At 50.0% G+C, this 13,602-nt stretch overlaps 1 protein-coding gene across 1 annotated transcript in view; it reads left to right on the top strand.

The window, feature by feature from the left end:
* ABHD17C (abhydrolase domain containing 17C, depalmitoylase) overlaps positions 1 to 13,602 on the top strand; it is a 48,027-nt gene that overhangs the window by 28,392 nt on the left and 6,033 nt on the right. The gene's annotated exons all lie outside the window — the stretch shown is intronic.

Genomic DNA, 13,602 nt, shown 5'->3' with positions numbered 1-13,602 from the left:
TGTGTGCTGCCAGCACTAGGGCCCGGAGATGGAGGGGTGCCCTGAAAAGACGCAGCCCGTCAGGAATGCTCTGTCCCCAGGATGTGACCTTCCAAAGATCGCCAGGTGTTTTAGGGCAGGAAGTCAAAGCCCCTGTGGTGTGGCATTCCCAGATCCACAGTATTTGCCAGGCAGTGTCAAGTGGGCAGATTCATAGGCCTGGGCCTAGTGTCTGTGCTGTTGTGAGAGCTCGCCCTACAGTGGGATGGAATAATTAGGAATTGGGGTGCCTGGGTGGCTCCATCAATTAGGCATCTGCCTTCGGCTCAGGTCATGATCCTGGGGTCCTGGGATCGAGTGTCACGTCGGGCTCCCTGCTCAGTGAGGAGCCTGCTTCTCCCTCTGCCTCTCCCTTTTTGATCTCACTCTTGCTCTCAAATAAATAAATAATATCTTAAAAATAATAACAATAATGATGGCTTTTTTTGGTCAGATGCCTGTGGTAGGTATTTTACATAAGCCACTCATGTAATCCTCTCAAAAAAAGTAGGGTAGGTGGTATTCTAACCATTTCCAGGTATTAGTGCAGCTGTAGGGGGGAGGCAGCATTTTCTGGCCTTTCTAGCACAACAGATAATTAGAGAATGTGAGAAGAGTCTCAGTTATTATCGGAACAGTTTTATACCCAATTATACCCAAACAAGTTCAAGCAAATTATTCCATTTTAATTGTAATAGATCTAAAGCGTTGATTTTATATCTTTTAGGGCTGTACCTTTTCCTCTGAAAAGTGATTTTTTTTTTTTTTTAAATTAAGTCACTCCAGGTCTTACTTACTTTTGCTGCGATGAAAAGGAACGTGTTGTGGGAGCAGAGAACAATCTTGCATGTCATGAAGAACTAAGTCATTTTGAGGGTGGGTTTGGGCCCGACACGGAAGGCCCTTCCTTACAGCCCCATTTTTTTTTTTTTTAAGATTTTTATTTCCTTATTCATGAGAGACAGAAAGAGGGAGGAGGCAGAGACACAGGCAGAGGGAGAAGCAGGCTCCCTGTGGGGAGCCCAACGCGGGACTCAATCCCTGGACTATGGAATCATGACCTGAGCCAAAGGCAGACACTCAACCACTGAGCCAGCCAGGTGCCCTCCCGCCCTGCCCCACAGCCCCATTTAGAAGGAAATTTCAAACCTCCAACACAGGAGAAAGGTCATGGCTGAAGGTGGATGATGCTTTTACAGACATTGAAGAATGCATGTCTTGATGTGTTTTGAGATCTTGAGTAAGTTTAAGGAAGGCCAGGCTGACCGGGCATGCCCATTGCCATGGAAGCCTGCTTGTAAAGCGTGTTTTCCTGGAATGCGCTCATCCCCACCTCGCGTCATTGTCATAGTGGCCTGTTCAAGAAGAGGACACGTTACCTTTGTGTGCACAGATTTCAGTTTTGGTGTGTCCATCCCTGGGGGACCTGGTCTGCTTGGTCCCACCCAGGTCCCCACTTGGTCCCACCCAGGTCCCACCCTGGTCTGCTTGGTCCCGGTGGTGCCCCCTGAAGCTCCTGGCATGTACAGACTCTTCCTGGCCTCTCCCTGCCCCTGCTTGGCTTCCTCTAATCCCCGGCAGGAGGTAGGGTGACGCACACCCAGGGCCTTGTCTGTCTAGCACAAACATCAAAACAGTTCCAGGAAGATTTTTCTTTTTTCTTTTCTTTTCCTTTTTTTTTTTTTTTTTTTTTTTTACGATTTTATTTATTCATGAGAGACAGAGAGAGAGAGGCAGAGGCATAGGCAGAGGGAGAAGTAGGCTCCATGCAGGGAGCCTGATGTGGGACTTGATCCCAGGACCCCAGGACCATGCCCTGAGCCAAAGGCAGATGCTCAACCACCGAGCCACCCAAGCATTCCTCTTTTTCCTTTTTTTTTTTTAAGATTTTATTTTTAAGTCATCTCTGCCCCCAACATGGGACTCGAACTCACGACTCTGAGATCAAGCGTGGCACGTGCCACTGACCAAGCTGGTTGGGCACCTGGGAAAACTTTTCTTATGATGGCCCTGAGCATCTGACCGTTAAATGGTTTTCCTGAGATGTTCCAAGGTGACTTGAGACTATCTTCCCAGACTTATTTTCTCAAGAAACAGAATTCCACACCTGTGATCTCCTTCCCAGTTTCCCTATTTGTGCCCATTTTCCTGACCCTGACCTATTGAATCAGCTTCCAGTCTGTTCCTGTCCCAACATAACTTGCTATGGACACGTCTGACTGAGCAACACAGACGCTTCTTCCCACCAGCCTCTTCCTTCACGTTGTCTCAGGCCTCATCCCGGGATCCTGGGCGCGTCCCGACCTGCCGTCCTCGGCTGCACCTTCCTTATGGTCCTCTGCTTCCAGAAGTGACGCCTCGCCCCCACTGACCAAGCTCTGTCCCCACCCTCCTTGCCACAGGCTTCCAGCTCCTTGTCTGTGAGTCCTGACTCCCCAGTCCCGGTTCTGATCACTGTTCCCTGTGCTCTGATAAACCTACTGACCAGAATACACTCATTTTGCCTGAACTACTTGATTTGAATCACATTTTGTTCTTTATTTCCCCAAAGACTCATAACCCGGGAGCACATTGCTTCTCCCCAATTCACTGTTACTTCAAGTGAATGGGGCAACATTTAATGTTGCATTTGGCACATTTTATATTAAAACCAGTGTTGAGGGCAGCCTGGGTGGCTCAGCAGTTTAGCGCCGCCTTCAGCCCAGGGCGTGATCCTGGAGACCTGGGATTGAGGCCCGCATCGGGCTCCCTGCATGGAGCCTGTTTCTCTCTCTGCCTGTGTCTCTGCCTCTCTCTTTCTGTCTCTCATGAATAAATAAATAAAATCTTTAAAAAAAAACAGTGTTGAGAAAATATCTTCAACATGCTCAGATTATTAAAACTTCCAGAGGTTGTAATTATCTTGTTTATGAATGTCTCTCGTAACCAAATTCCCTTGATCAGAAGAAAAGAAACAAAGGTACAGTTGACATCACTAACCATTAAAGTTTTTAATTTTCCCACACAGCACTAAGGCATCAGAAACTTTAAAATTTCCCCTAGCTTTTCACCTTTGAAATTAATGACCGATGTCACATGACACATGATGTAGAACATTACAAAAAAAAAAAAATTCTAAACCTACACAGGTGTATTTTTAAAAAGAAAAAACATGCTTGTTTTGGGTGACCTATGCTTTTTTCATTTTCCTTGTAATTAAATTATAAGGCACACGTTTGTTAAGCTTTGACCACAGAAAGTAAAAGATTGGTTTACCATTTCTGAGCCTGTAGGCGGAGTGTGCCACGGAGCCGTCTGTGGTTTCTGGCAGGTCCTGCTCACACACCTGCTTCCCCTGCACGGGCGAGCCTTCGCCTCGGAGGCTTTGCCCTAACGTTCATTGGGGTTTCTCAGCATCTCCGACCTCATCCTTCAGTTAACATTCACGTTACCTTGTGTATTTATCTTTGTCCTATGTCTAAAGCTATCTCCACCAGGAATCCTAGCTCTGAAATATTTAAAATATTGACTTCAAAGTCCGTGGCACTGTGCCAGTCCTGCTCCTTGCGAAGATGAATGGAAATGCTCTCGACACAGGGCAAAGTCAAGGTCCATTAACTTAAACAGGATGCATGTGTCTTGGGGAGGCTCTGCTTGTTCGTGTTTGTAGACAGAAAGAAAGCCTTACATTAAAGCAAAAACAAACAGGTTTTATGTTATCGGTGAAGCGATCATTCCCACGGGACATGCCTGCCCGGCTCCGGCTCTTGCTGCCCTTTGCCGCCGGCTCGCCCTGGGCTGCGGGGGCTCTGGGGCCACGTCCTGGGTGCCGACGGGAGCGGAGACCTGCACTGGCGGTGGCCAGCACGCCCTCGACATGGCTTGTGACGCAGGACGGTGGTAGGTGCTCGGAGAAGTCGGGGTGGTGGGGACATTGTGGATTTCCAGGGGGTTACTGTGCTCGCCCCACTGTGTGGTTATTCGGAGCCATGGTTTTCCCCTGGCAAATTGAGAGATTTGGGTTTCCTGCAGTGGGTCTTCAGTAAATCTTACATCATGCCTAAGAAACAGTGCTAAGTGTTGTCATGATCTGTGATGGACTGACTCATCTCTGCTGGTTTGCAGACAGGAGATTCCAGAGGCCCCTTCCCAGATCCTCAAGAACATGCTGAACTTCAAAGGCATTAGATATTGAAATGACAGCAGTATATGGAATTCACCTGTGATGTGGCTGAAAACGGCCTTTGGCTGGAGCCACGATCCATTCAAAGGAAGAAAGGAACCCCCCCGCCCCGCCCCCCGAGCGAGGGTACTGTTTGCCTCCCCCTGGGGGGCTGACAGCCTCATAGCCAGTGTGGGACCCACCACAGAGCAGTGGAGGATCTCACACACACCGTCACGGTGCCAGTGGTTGGAAGGGAACGGACCCCATGCGGACCGGTGTGTGAAGGAGGGGAGACCCCAGAGTCTTCCAGGCTGATGGAAGGCCTGAGGACAGCATTCTAGGCAGGACTGTATGATTCAGCGAGGAGTCTAAGTGCAGGAGGAGGTTCATTTGGAGAGAAAATAAGAGGTTATGATAGTAAGGTGGGGCCAGATTGTGGAGGTTAACCTGAGGATGTGGACTTTTATCCCAAGGATGGTTGTTTGCTACAGAGGTGTGATTAACTGACAGGACACAGGTTTCTTCTTTTCTCTCTGTCTCTCTTTTATTTTTTTAAAGATTTTGTTTTTTTAAGATTCTATTTATTCATGAGAGATCGAGAAATAGGCAGAGGGAGAAGTAGGCTCCCTGCGGGGAGCCCGATGCAGGACTTGATCCCAGAACCCTGGATCACATCCTGATCCAAATGCAGATGCTCAACCACTGAGCCACCCAGGGGCCCCTGAAGATTTTATTTTTAAGTCCTCTCTATGCCCAGCATTACCATCCTGAGATTAAGAATCACTTGCTCTGCTGACTGAGGCCGCCAGGCATCCCTGTCTATCTCTCTTTCAAAGGGAGATGTCTCCAATAGGAATGGAATGGGGTGGAGATGTCATAGTCTGGTAGCTCGTATGATGGAACTGGGGTGAAGATAGGTCTGAGAGAGGAGAGGAGGGGTCAGAAGCGGGGGTGACCAAGCCTGGGGATTCCCAGGCTCCATGATGTGCCAGTGCGTGCAGGTCTCATGAGAGTAAAGGGACTGGATGGAAACCGGGTCAGCGCTCGGGAATTAGGACACTTGCCTCCTCACCAGCCATGGAACAGGACAGACCAGAAGGAGAGGACAGGACAGGTGGTGGTTTGAGCAGTAGGGGCCCTGTGGGCCATGTGAGCCTCACAGGGGTAGGTAGAGCTGTGACGGCCCGCATTCCAGAAAGATCTCTGAGCAGCAGACCCTGGGTGTCGCCTGTGGCAGTGTGCATGCTCATTCACATGCCAAGCTGACAGGCGGATCCCATTCCATCGACCACAGGACACAAGCACACAGCAGTGGATGTGGTGTCAGGAACGTGTCTGGCAAATGTCTCAGAGGCAGAAATGCCAGGACTTAGCAACTGGGAGTATATCAGGGGCGGGGGGAGAAGAGTGAAAAATTCACCCTCACTCTCAAGCCCGTGCAGTCAAGGCTCTGGGGATGGGGAGAGTGAGATCGATTTGGGGAGGGAGTACAAAGTGTCAGGTTTGAGTGGTGTTGAGTGTAAAGAGATGGGGCCCTGGGGGACAGATGCCAAGAGAAGGGGTGGGGTGGGCCGTGCCAGGGTGGGAGCTGAGCTGGGACAGCGCCAGGGATGCACTGGCGTCAGAAACCCGGACCGCCCATGTACTCGGGGCACGATTGCTGTGTGTCAGGTGTCGTGCAAGGCTCTGGCACTGGGCGAGGTCCACATAAAGAGGAGAGGCTCCAGGAGAGGCTGGGGCCTGAGCTTTGGGTGGGGGGACCCGCAAGGTGCCGGAGACAAGGAGCAGAAGGAAGGAGGAAGAATTGATCTGGCCAGCGTGCTGGGAAGGGCGTGGTGGTCCCAGCAAACACCCGCCCTCTCCCCGATGCTCACGCGCTTCAGCCTTCACACCCTGGGAGGTAGTGATGCGTCCCCGACCTGCACCCCGCCACCTGTCCCGACCCCCAGGCAGCCCACGGCCCTTGGCCCACGCCCTTTATCAGAGTGCCCCCAGCCTTCGCCCCTTGGCTGGGTGCTGCCAGGTGTTCCTGTGAGCTCACAGGGGAGCGGGTGCCCAGTCCTCCCCGTGGGTGATTTCCTCTTCCTCCCCAAGGAGCCGATGCCTCTGTACACCTGCCCTGCAGAGACTTCATGGGTCCTCACCCACTCGTGGCGCCCCCGCCCTGTCTGCCAGCCATGGCCGCCGCCCGTCTGTGCCCGGGCTTGTTTGTGTTTATTTGGTTTCCTAAAAAATATATATATATATTTGGTTTCCTTGTCCTACCCAGCCCACACACGCAGACTCCCGAGGCCGCTGCCCGCCCAGACCCTGGTCCCGAGTCTGCCCTCCTCTCCCCACCTGCTAGGACCTGCCGCCTGGCCCGGCCGTGCTGCTTGCTCCTGCACGGTCTCCACTGCGGGCTTTCTACTGTCCCCAAATCGTGGGCAATGCTGCGTGGGTTGGCCTTGCTGGTGTCTTCCCTCCTGAGCTTATCTTGAATTCGTAGTGAGAAGAAAATGTATCCGTCGGGATGGAGCCTTGGTGCAGGGGGTGGGAAGAGAAGACTGCACCTGTCTTCCCCTTACCTGTCCGTACCCAAGCAGGGGCTGGGGATTGATAAAAGTAGGATGGTCAAGAGGTGAGAGGATTCTGGGGTTGTGAGCCTGGGGACCGAGGAAAGGTGGGCTGTGGTGGGGATGGAGACACATGGAGTCAGAATTCTGGCCCTGGGAGAACTTTGAGGGCCAAGGAGGGATTTTGTGGGGCAATGGGAAAACAGAATTAGGAGAGAACGGTCAGAGACGGAGAGCTTAGTTGTGTGTGGTGCTCCTGTTTGAGATGTGGTGGCCTCTTGATGGTTCCTGGACAGCCTTAGGGGTTCTGATCATGAGTGTCGGGGTCTCCTGGCCTCATTGCAGTCTTTGTATATACGTGTAAGTGTGGGCTGTTGGGTACATCCACTTGCCGGGGTCAGTCAGGGTCAGGACCTGCCGTGGGCCCCCAGAGGTGGTCCTTAAATCACCCAGTGAGGGATGATGGCCCCAGCATGAGGCTTTGCTTTAACACAAGTGCATCTACTCTCACCTTTGCCTTGAGACGAGTGTACAGAAAATACCTACTTATGTATTTAAGTCAGGACCACAGATTCTATGAGGACGTCCAGGGCAAGTCTGATAAAAATGTGTGTTGTTATGACTTGCAGATAGACACATAGTTGTCCAAAAGCAGAGAGGCCCTCTGCTCACATGGCTGTGACCTGGCCTGATCTGGAATTTCTTGCCGCTTCTCCTATGACCTCCTGTGCCCTAATCACTCATCTTACATCCTTCTCTGTGGCTTCCTGACTCTCCCGTGGGCTGTACGTGCCTTGAGACCACTAATCATTTTATATCCATCTTTCTATCCCCTAGCATTCCATGCCTAGTCCAGAGGAGGTGCTCAGAAACTATTTTTTTTTTAACACATTAAGAAAAAAAAATAGTTAACATTTTCCAGGTATAGCAACAAATCTGAAAAAAAAAAGGCAGAGAATCTGTGGATTAATTACATAATCGCCACATTCATAGGTCACCATCAGAACCTGGTTTAGATCTTTAGCTGAATTTATAACTTAACGATACACTAGTTTTCATTACGTATTTGTCTCTGTCTGCATCCTGACTTCGGATACTAGACTGGCAACAGAGGGGAATATGGTTTTTAGAATTCCACCTCATGAACAAGCCATTGAGAAGGTTTTGAGGACAGAAGACGATAAATTCGTGAAAGCCTGGATTGGGGACTGGACACGTAGGAGAAAGGGTGGGCTGCTGTGCTGGTCCTCCTGGCCCTGGCCTGCAGAGGTGGTACCTGCTAAAAAACTGTACTTTTAACATTGTGCCAAAATCCCGCATGGACGTTTCTCCTGTTTGTTTCTCCCTTCCACAAAACCGTCTTGTTTTTGATCTGGGGCACCTTGGTGTCTCAGTGGCTGAGCATCTGCCTTCAGCTCAGGTTGTGATCCCGGGGTCCTGGGATCGAGTCCTGCATCGGGTTCCCTGCAGGGAGCCTGCCTCTCCCTCTGCCTGTGTCTCTGCCTCTCTCTGGGTCTCTCATGAATAAATAAAATCTTAAAAAAAATAAAAGTTCACTAGATAGTTAAGATACGGAGGCAGCCCTCACAAAAACTGTTATAACTCACAGTACATATTGTGCTAAAAACTCATAAGGAAACATGCAGCCATTAAAATTATGTCTCATAAAGACAGCGCGGGAAGAACTCATGCTACCAGGCTCACTAAAAAGTGCTCTACAAAAACAGGTCACAATTACGTCCCCTAGAACAAAATCTATAAATGGAAAAGGGACTTGAAATCAATTCTACTACAATGGGAATGATGCTTACCTTCAGGTAGTGAGAATTTTCATTTCCTTTTTTTTTTTTTTTTTTTTTAAGGTTTTATTTATTCATGAAAGACACAGAGAGAGAAAGGCAGAGACATAGGCAGAGGGAGAAGCAGGCTCCAGGCAGGGAGCCTGATGTGGGACTTGATCCCAGGACCCTGGATCACGCCCTGAGCAGGGACAGGTACTCAACCGCTGAGCCATCCAGCGTCCGTCTTTTTTTTTTTTTTAAAGTAATCTCTACATTCTACGTGCAGCTTGAACTCAACCCCAAAATCAAGAGTCGCACACTCTACCGACGGAGCCAGCCGGGCGTCCTTTATTTCTAATTTCTAATTTCTTTTAATTATTAGGTACTGACTTGTTTAAAACAATGAATACTGGAAGCAATATTGTCAGGTCTTTCTGCAAAGGGTTGGTAAGCTTCTGCTCATCGCCAGAAGGGCTTTGCAAACTGTAGAGTGCTAATCCAATGTTCATGTTTGTTAGTATTATGTTTGGGACTTTCCCACTGCTTTTTCCTGTCTTTACTAGACTGACAACAAATGAGGAGCTGGGGAAGGGTCAGGTGGGAAGGCAAGTACTTCCTTGGAGGTATCAAAGATTTTTGGTGGCACATGTAAGGGGCCTCTGTTCCCATGCTACTCTTGGGACATGAGGACAGTGAGGTGCGTCCTTCTCATGGTACCATCAGAGGTTTTGTTTTTGGTGGAAAAAAGGTACAAGTTCGATAATCTTTATACCCATGCTTCTATACCCATGGTTCCAAACTGAGAAGTATCTGAATTTCTTGGGAATTAAAAAAGTCAATTCCATTACTGAATTTTCCATAATTAGAAATTCCAGTGGACTTGTGGATTCCTCAGACTGCACATTGATTGATACTGAGTAAAAAGGGTAGGACTGTAGGACCAGACCCTAAAGCCTCGTTTAACTCTCAGATTAAATAAGACAGAGGGGAAAACAGAGCCAGAAAACAGAATCTACTTGCAGAGCCCATGTGAAACATGGGACATTCTAGCTTTTTTTTTTATATATATAAAGATTTTATTTATTTATTCATGAAAGACACAAAGACAGGCAGAGACACACAGAGAGAAGCAGACTCCCTGTGGGGACCTGATGTAGGACTCGATCCCAGGACCTTGGGATCACACCTTGAGCCAAAGGCAGATGCTCAACCACTGAGCCACCCAGGGGTCCCTATCTGGTGAACTTTTAAAATATGTTTTTTGGCCATAAAATAGATCAGCCAGATTGAAATGTCCCTAAAATGTAAATGTCGAGCTTCGAGGATGGTAAAATGTCCAGCTTCTGGCCTCAGATGTGGCCTATACGCGGCATTCCACAAGCTCCCTCCTACCCCCTCCTCCAACCCCTTAGATGGTGTGCTTCTCTTCCCCATCCTTAACCACCCTTACCTGCATCTTTAACCGCCGTCCTCACTTGTAAGGCCTCACTTCCCCGCTTTGCCTTCTGGGCTTACAACCCAATTAAATATCCCCCAACAAGAAAGCCCAATCTGGGTGGGTTGGCATTTCTGCAGATGGTGCCACAGAGGGTATGTTCTATTGTGTCCTGCCCTTTGCCTTGCCAGTGTGCACCTGAATTGTGGTGTGCCCTCTGGCCTGGCGGCACCAGGGCCTCTCTGTTTCCACCTGGCTGCTGACGCTCGTCTCCAGCCGTGTAGACACATGCCCGCACATGGTCTTGCATGTGTTTCTTGGCGTGAGTGCCTCTTGTTGTGGCCTATGTGCTAGGGAATCACGTCACCAGGTCACCAGGTGCATGTTCATACATATCCTCCACTGTCACCAAACATTTCCAAAGTGGTTATGTCCACTTCCTGCCCTGTCAACTGAGGAGGAAAGTGTCTGTGGCTCACGTCTGCACTTGGCACTGTCCACCTTTAAATCTATGTTCGGATCACGTGATGGTTTTCATTCACATTTTCATTTTTACTATCGAAGCTGACTATCCCTCCCACCCTCCCTCCCTGCCATTTTAGATTTCTTCTTTTATAAAATGCCCATTCTGTAAAATGCCACTTTTTCTCACTTTGTAATAATTTTCTGTGTGTTCTAGATAGGAACCCTTGGTGTGATGTGGCAGGTGTCTTTCCCCTCTGGTGGCCAGTGCTTTTGTGTTTTACCTGGTGACATTTTCGGGTGAAAGCTTTGAGTTCAGAGTGCTGCGTGTGAGCAGGGATGTGAGTCTGCATGTGAAAGGTGGATCTGCAGAGCTTGGGACCGGGTGTTGGGTGCAGGTGAAGGGGAAGCTAGGAGCCGAGCCTCTGGCGGAGCAGCTCCAGCCTCTGGACTGCATTCAGAGGAGATGCAGTGTGTGGGGATGGATGGATTCGGGACCCTCGGGAGGGAACGCTGTGCCACCCGCAGGCCACATCCCGCACATCTGGGCCCTTTGCTCCTGTGTTTATTCCATGTGGCCCCAAAGTCCAGGGAGTCTGGTATGGAAGATGGGATCCTGACTGCGTAGGTTTAACTGTGATGATGGAGAGCTGAGGGAGCACTGGCTTGTCACCGCAGTCGGCTCTCCTGTGTCGTCCTCACCAGCCTTCAGATTGGGTCGAGGAGGGTCAGTCAGGCTCGAGGGGGCCGTGCGGACCTGGAGGGCTCGTACTGTGTTTTACATCTTCAGTATTTATGGTCTCTAATTCTCAGCCTTCGCCTTATGTTTTTCTCCTCTTTTTCCTTGATTTGTGATTCATTTGTTTGTAACCCAAAGCAAAGGAAGGACCTCGGCTCCAAATGTGGGGTTTCTTTCTCTTTGGGTGTTTCCTGACCACCCCCACCTCCCCATCCTGTGAAGTAGCCAATGGCCCTTGTGCTTTGGGGGCCAAAGACAACTTTAGCAATCTTTTTTTTTTTTTAAGATTTTATTTATTTATTCATAGAGAGACACATACACAGAGAGAGAGAGAGAGAGAGAGGCAGAGCCACAGGCAGAGGGAGAAGCAGGCTCCATGCAGAGAGCCCGACGTGGGACTCGATCCAGGGTCTCCAGGATCACGCCCTGGGCCAAAGGCAGGCGCCAAACCGCTGCGCCACTGGGGCTACCCCAACTTTAGCAATCTGATGAAAATTGTAGAGGGAGCCTGAGCCCGGGGTTAAAACCTCCTACTAGACCAGGCCTCCCTGTCCACGATAGAAGGACCTCAAGGCGGCTGTGCCAGAGGGACCCTGGCATGGCTTCCCCTCTGTATAGAGAGCATTTTCCTGTGAGGCGGTTTGCTGAAACACTACGGGTGCTCTGCTCTGGGGTCCCTCATCATTGGGGCTCATGGAAAGGCTCTGGGACTTAGGGATTTGGGGTCCAGGGTGCTGTGGCCACCAGCTTCTTGCTTGAACCTCTCCATCAAAATCCCTTTGCTGATCATTTTATAATAACCTGCCCTTCTAGCTGCTCTTGCCCCCGGCAAGAACCCCTGAGACCTTCACCCTGAGATACTCTTCCAAAGGCACAGGTGCACAGAGTGATGCTAGGTCCTAGGGGTGGAGCTGCACAGACACTTCGCTTTAGAAAGAGAGTGGATCCAGGTTCTAAGCACGTGTTTTTCTACTTGTGTCTGCAGGAGAATAGAACATCTTTAATTTCTTTGGTTTTTAAAAAATGTATCATACTCTTCTGTTCTCTCTTCTATGATTTTTTTTTTTTAAGATTTTATTTGTTTGAGAGAGAAAGAGCAAAAGAGCAAAAGAGCAGAGGGAGCAGGAGAGGGAGAAGCAGACTCCCCGTGAGCAGGGAGTCTGATGTGGGGCTCCATCCCAGGACTCTGGGATCATGACCTGAGCTGAAGGCAGAGGCTTAACCCACTGAACCACGCAGGCGCCCCACTGTATGATTCTTAATAGGCCTTTGACTATCTCCCTGCCCTTTTGGCAGCTTCTGTCCTCCATCCCCCATGCCACTGGAAGATGACTCTTCTCAGAGCACTAACTTTGTTCCCGTCAACTTGCCCTTTGGACGCCTCCCATGTCCCACATTTTCTCCAGGACAAGCTCTAACCTGTAGCACAATCAGGCTGCTCCCGGAGGTGCCCCTGCTGGCCTGCCCAGCTCCGTCTCAGCTCCGTGGCCCTCCTGAGCTGCACAGGGGACGTTGCACCTGCTTCATACTTTCCCACGCTGACTGTGTGCTCCAGGTGCTGCTCACACACAGCATCCTTTACATCCCCCACGTGTTCACGTCCCGCCTGCCCCTCCTGGTACAGCTCAGAGGCCAGCTGTCCAAAACACGCCCAGTGCGTACCCACCAGAAATAGCCATTCCCTCCCTGAATTCCTCCTTAAGAACCCCATTTTCCTGTGGAGCTTGAGGAAGCTGGGCTGAAATCCCGCCATCCCCTCAGCGGCTTGATCCTGCTTTTCCCTGGAGGCTGTTGGCAGGAAGCCCTTCATATTGCCCTGTGAGCTGCTACAGTAGGTGTTTATGCTAAAGAGTGAAATTGTCGGATCTCGGGCTTCAGCTTTACCAGGTACTATGAGTTTCTTTGCCCGAGTGCTCGTTCTGGTCTCTATGCCCACAGCAGCGTGATGAAGCCCCGCTCCCGTGTCCTTGCTCGCCCTTGACCTTGTCTGACGTCCTAGCTTTTGCTGAATTCTTCTGTGTGGACCAGGGCCTCACCGTGAGGTCCGTCCGCTTCCTGCCCACAGGACGGGGAGAGCACACCCTTCTCTTTAAAGCTGCTACCTACAGGCCGCACTTGTCATTCTGCTCGCGTGGTGCTGGCAGGAGCTCATGTGCGCGCGGCAGGCCGCGGGGACCGGGCAGTGTCGCCGACCAAACACCCAGAGAGAGCCAACTGGGAGAACGCTGGCCGATGGAAAAGCTCGAAAGAGTTTAGCCCCAAGGAGAGGGTGAAGCAAATACATTTGTCTTCAAATTAACCACCTCTCAGCACCTTTTCCTGATAAATGTTAATACCTTTCATATCTTATTAAAACCTCACATGAAGGGCTCTTAATAAAAATAGTATAATTTGCCACATGTGCTTTTGCTTTTATTTCAGAAATAGTGAAATTTGTGATTATCAGAGAAACCCTGAAAGGGGAGAAT

Source organism: Canis lupus, chromosome 2 (genome assembly GCF_048164855.1).
Source record: "Canis lupus baileyi chromosome 2, mCanLup2.hap1, whole genome shotgun sequence".
NCBI classification, from domain to species: Eukaryota; Metazoa; Chordata; class Mammalia; order Carnivora; family Canidae; genus Canis; species Canis lupus.
The sequence above is the reverse complement of the archived record's forward strand: the minus strand, read 5'-3'. Positions and strand labels throughout refer to the sequence as shown.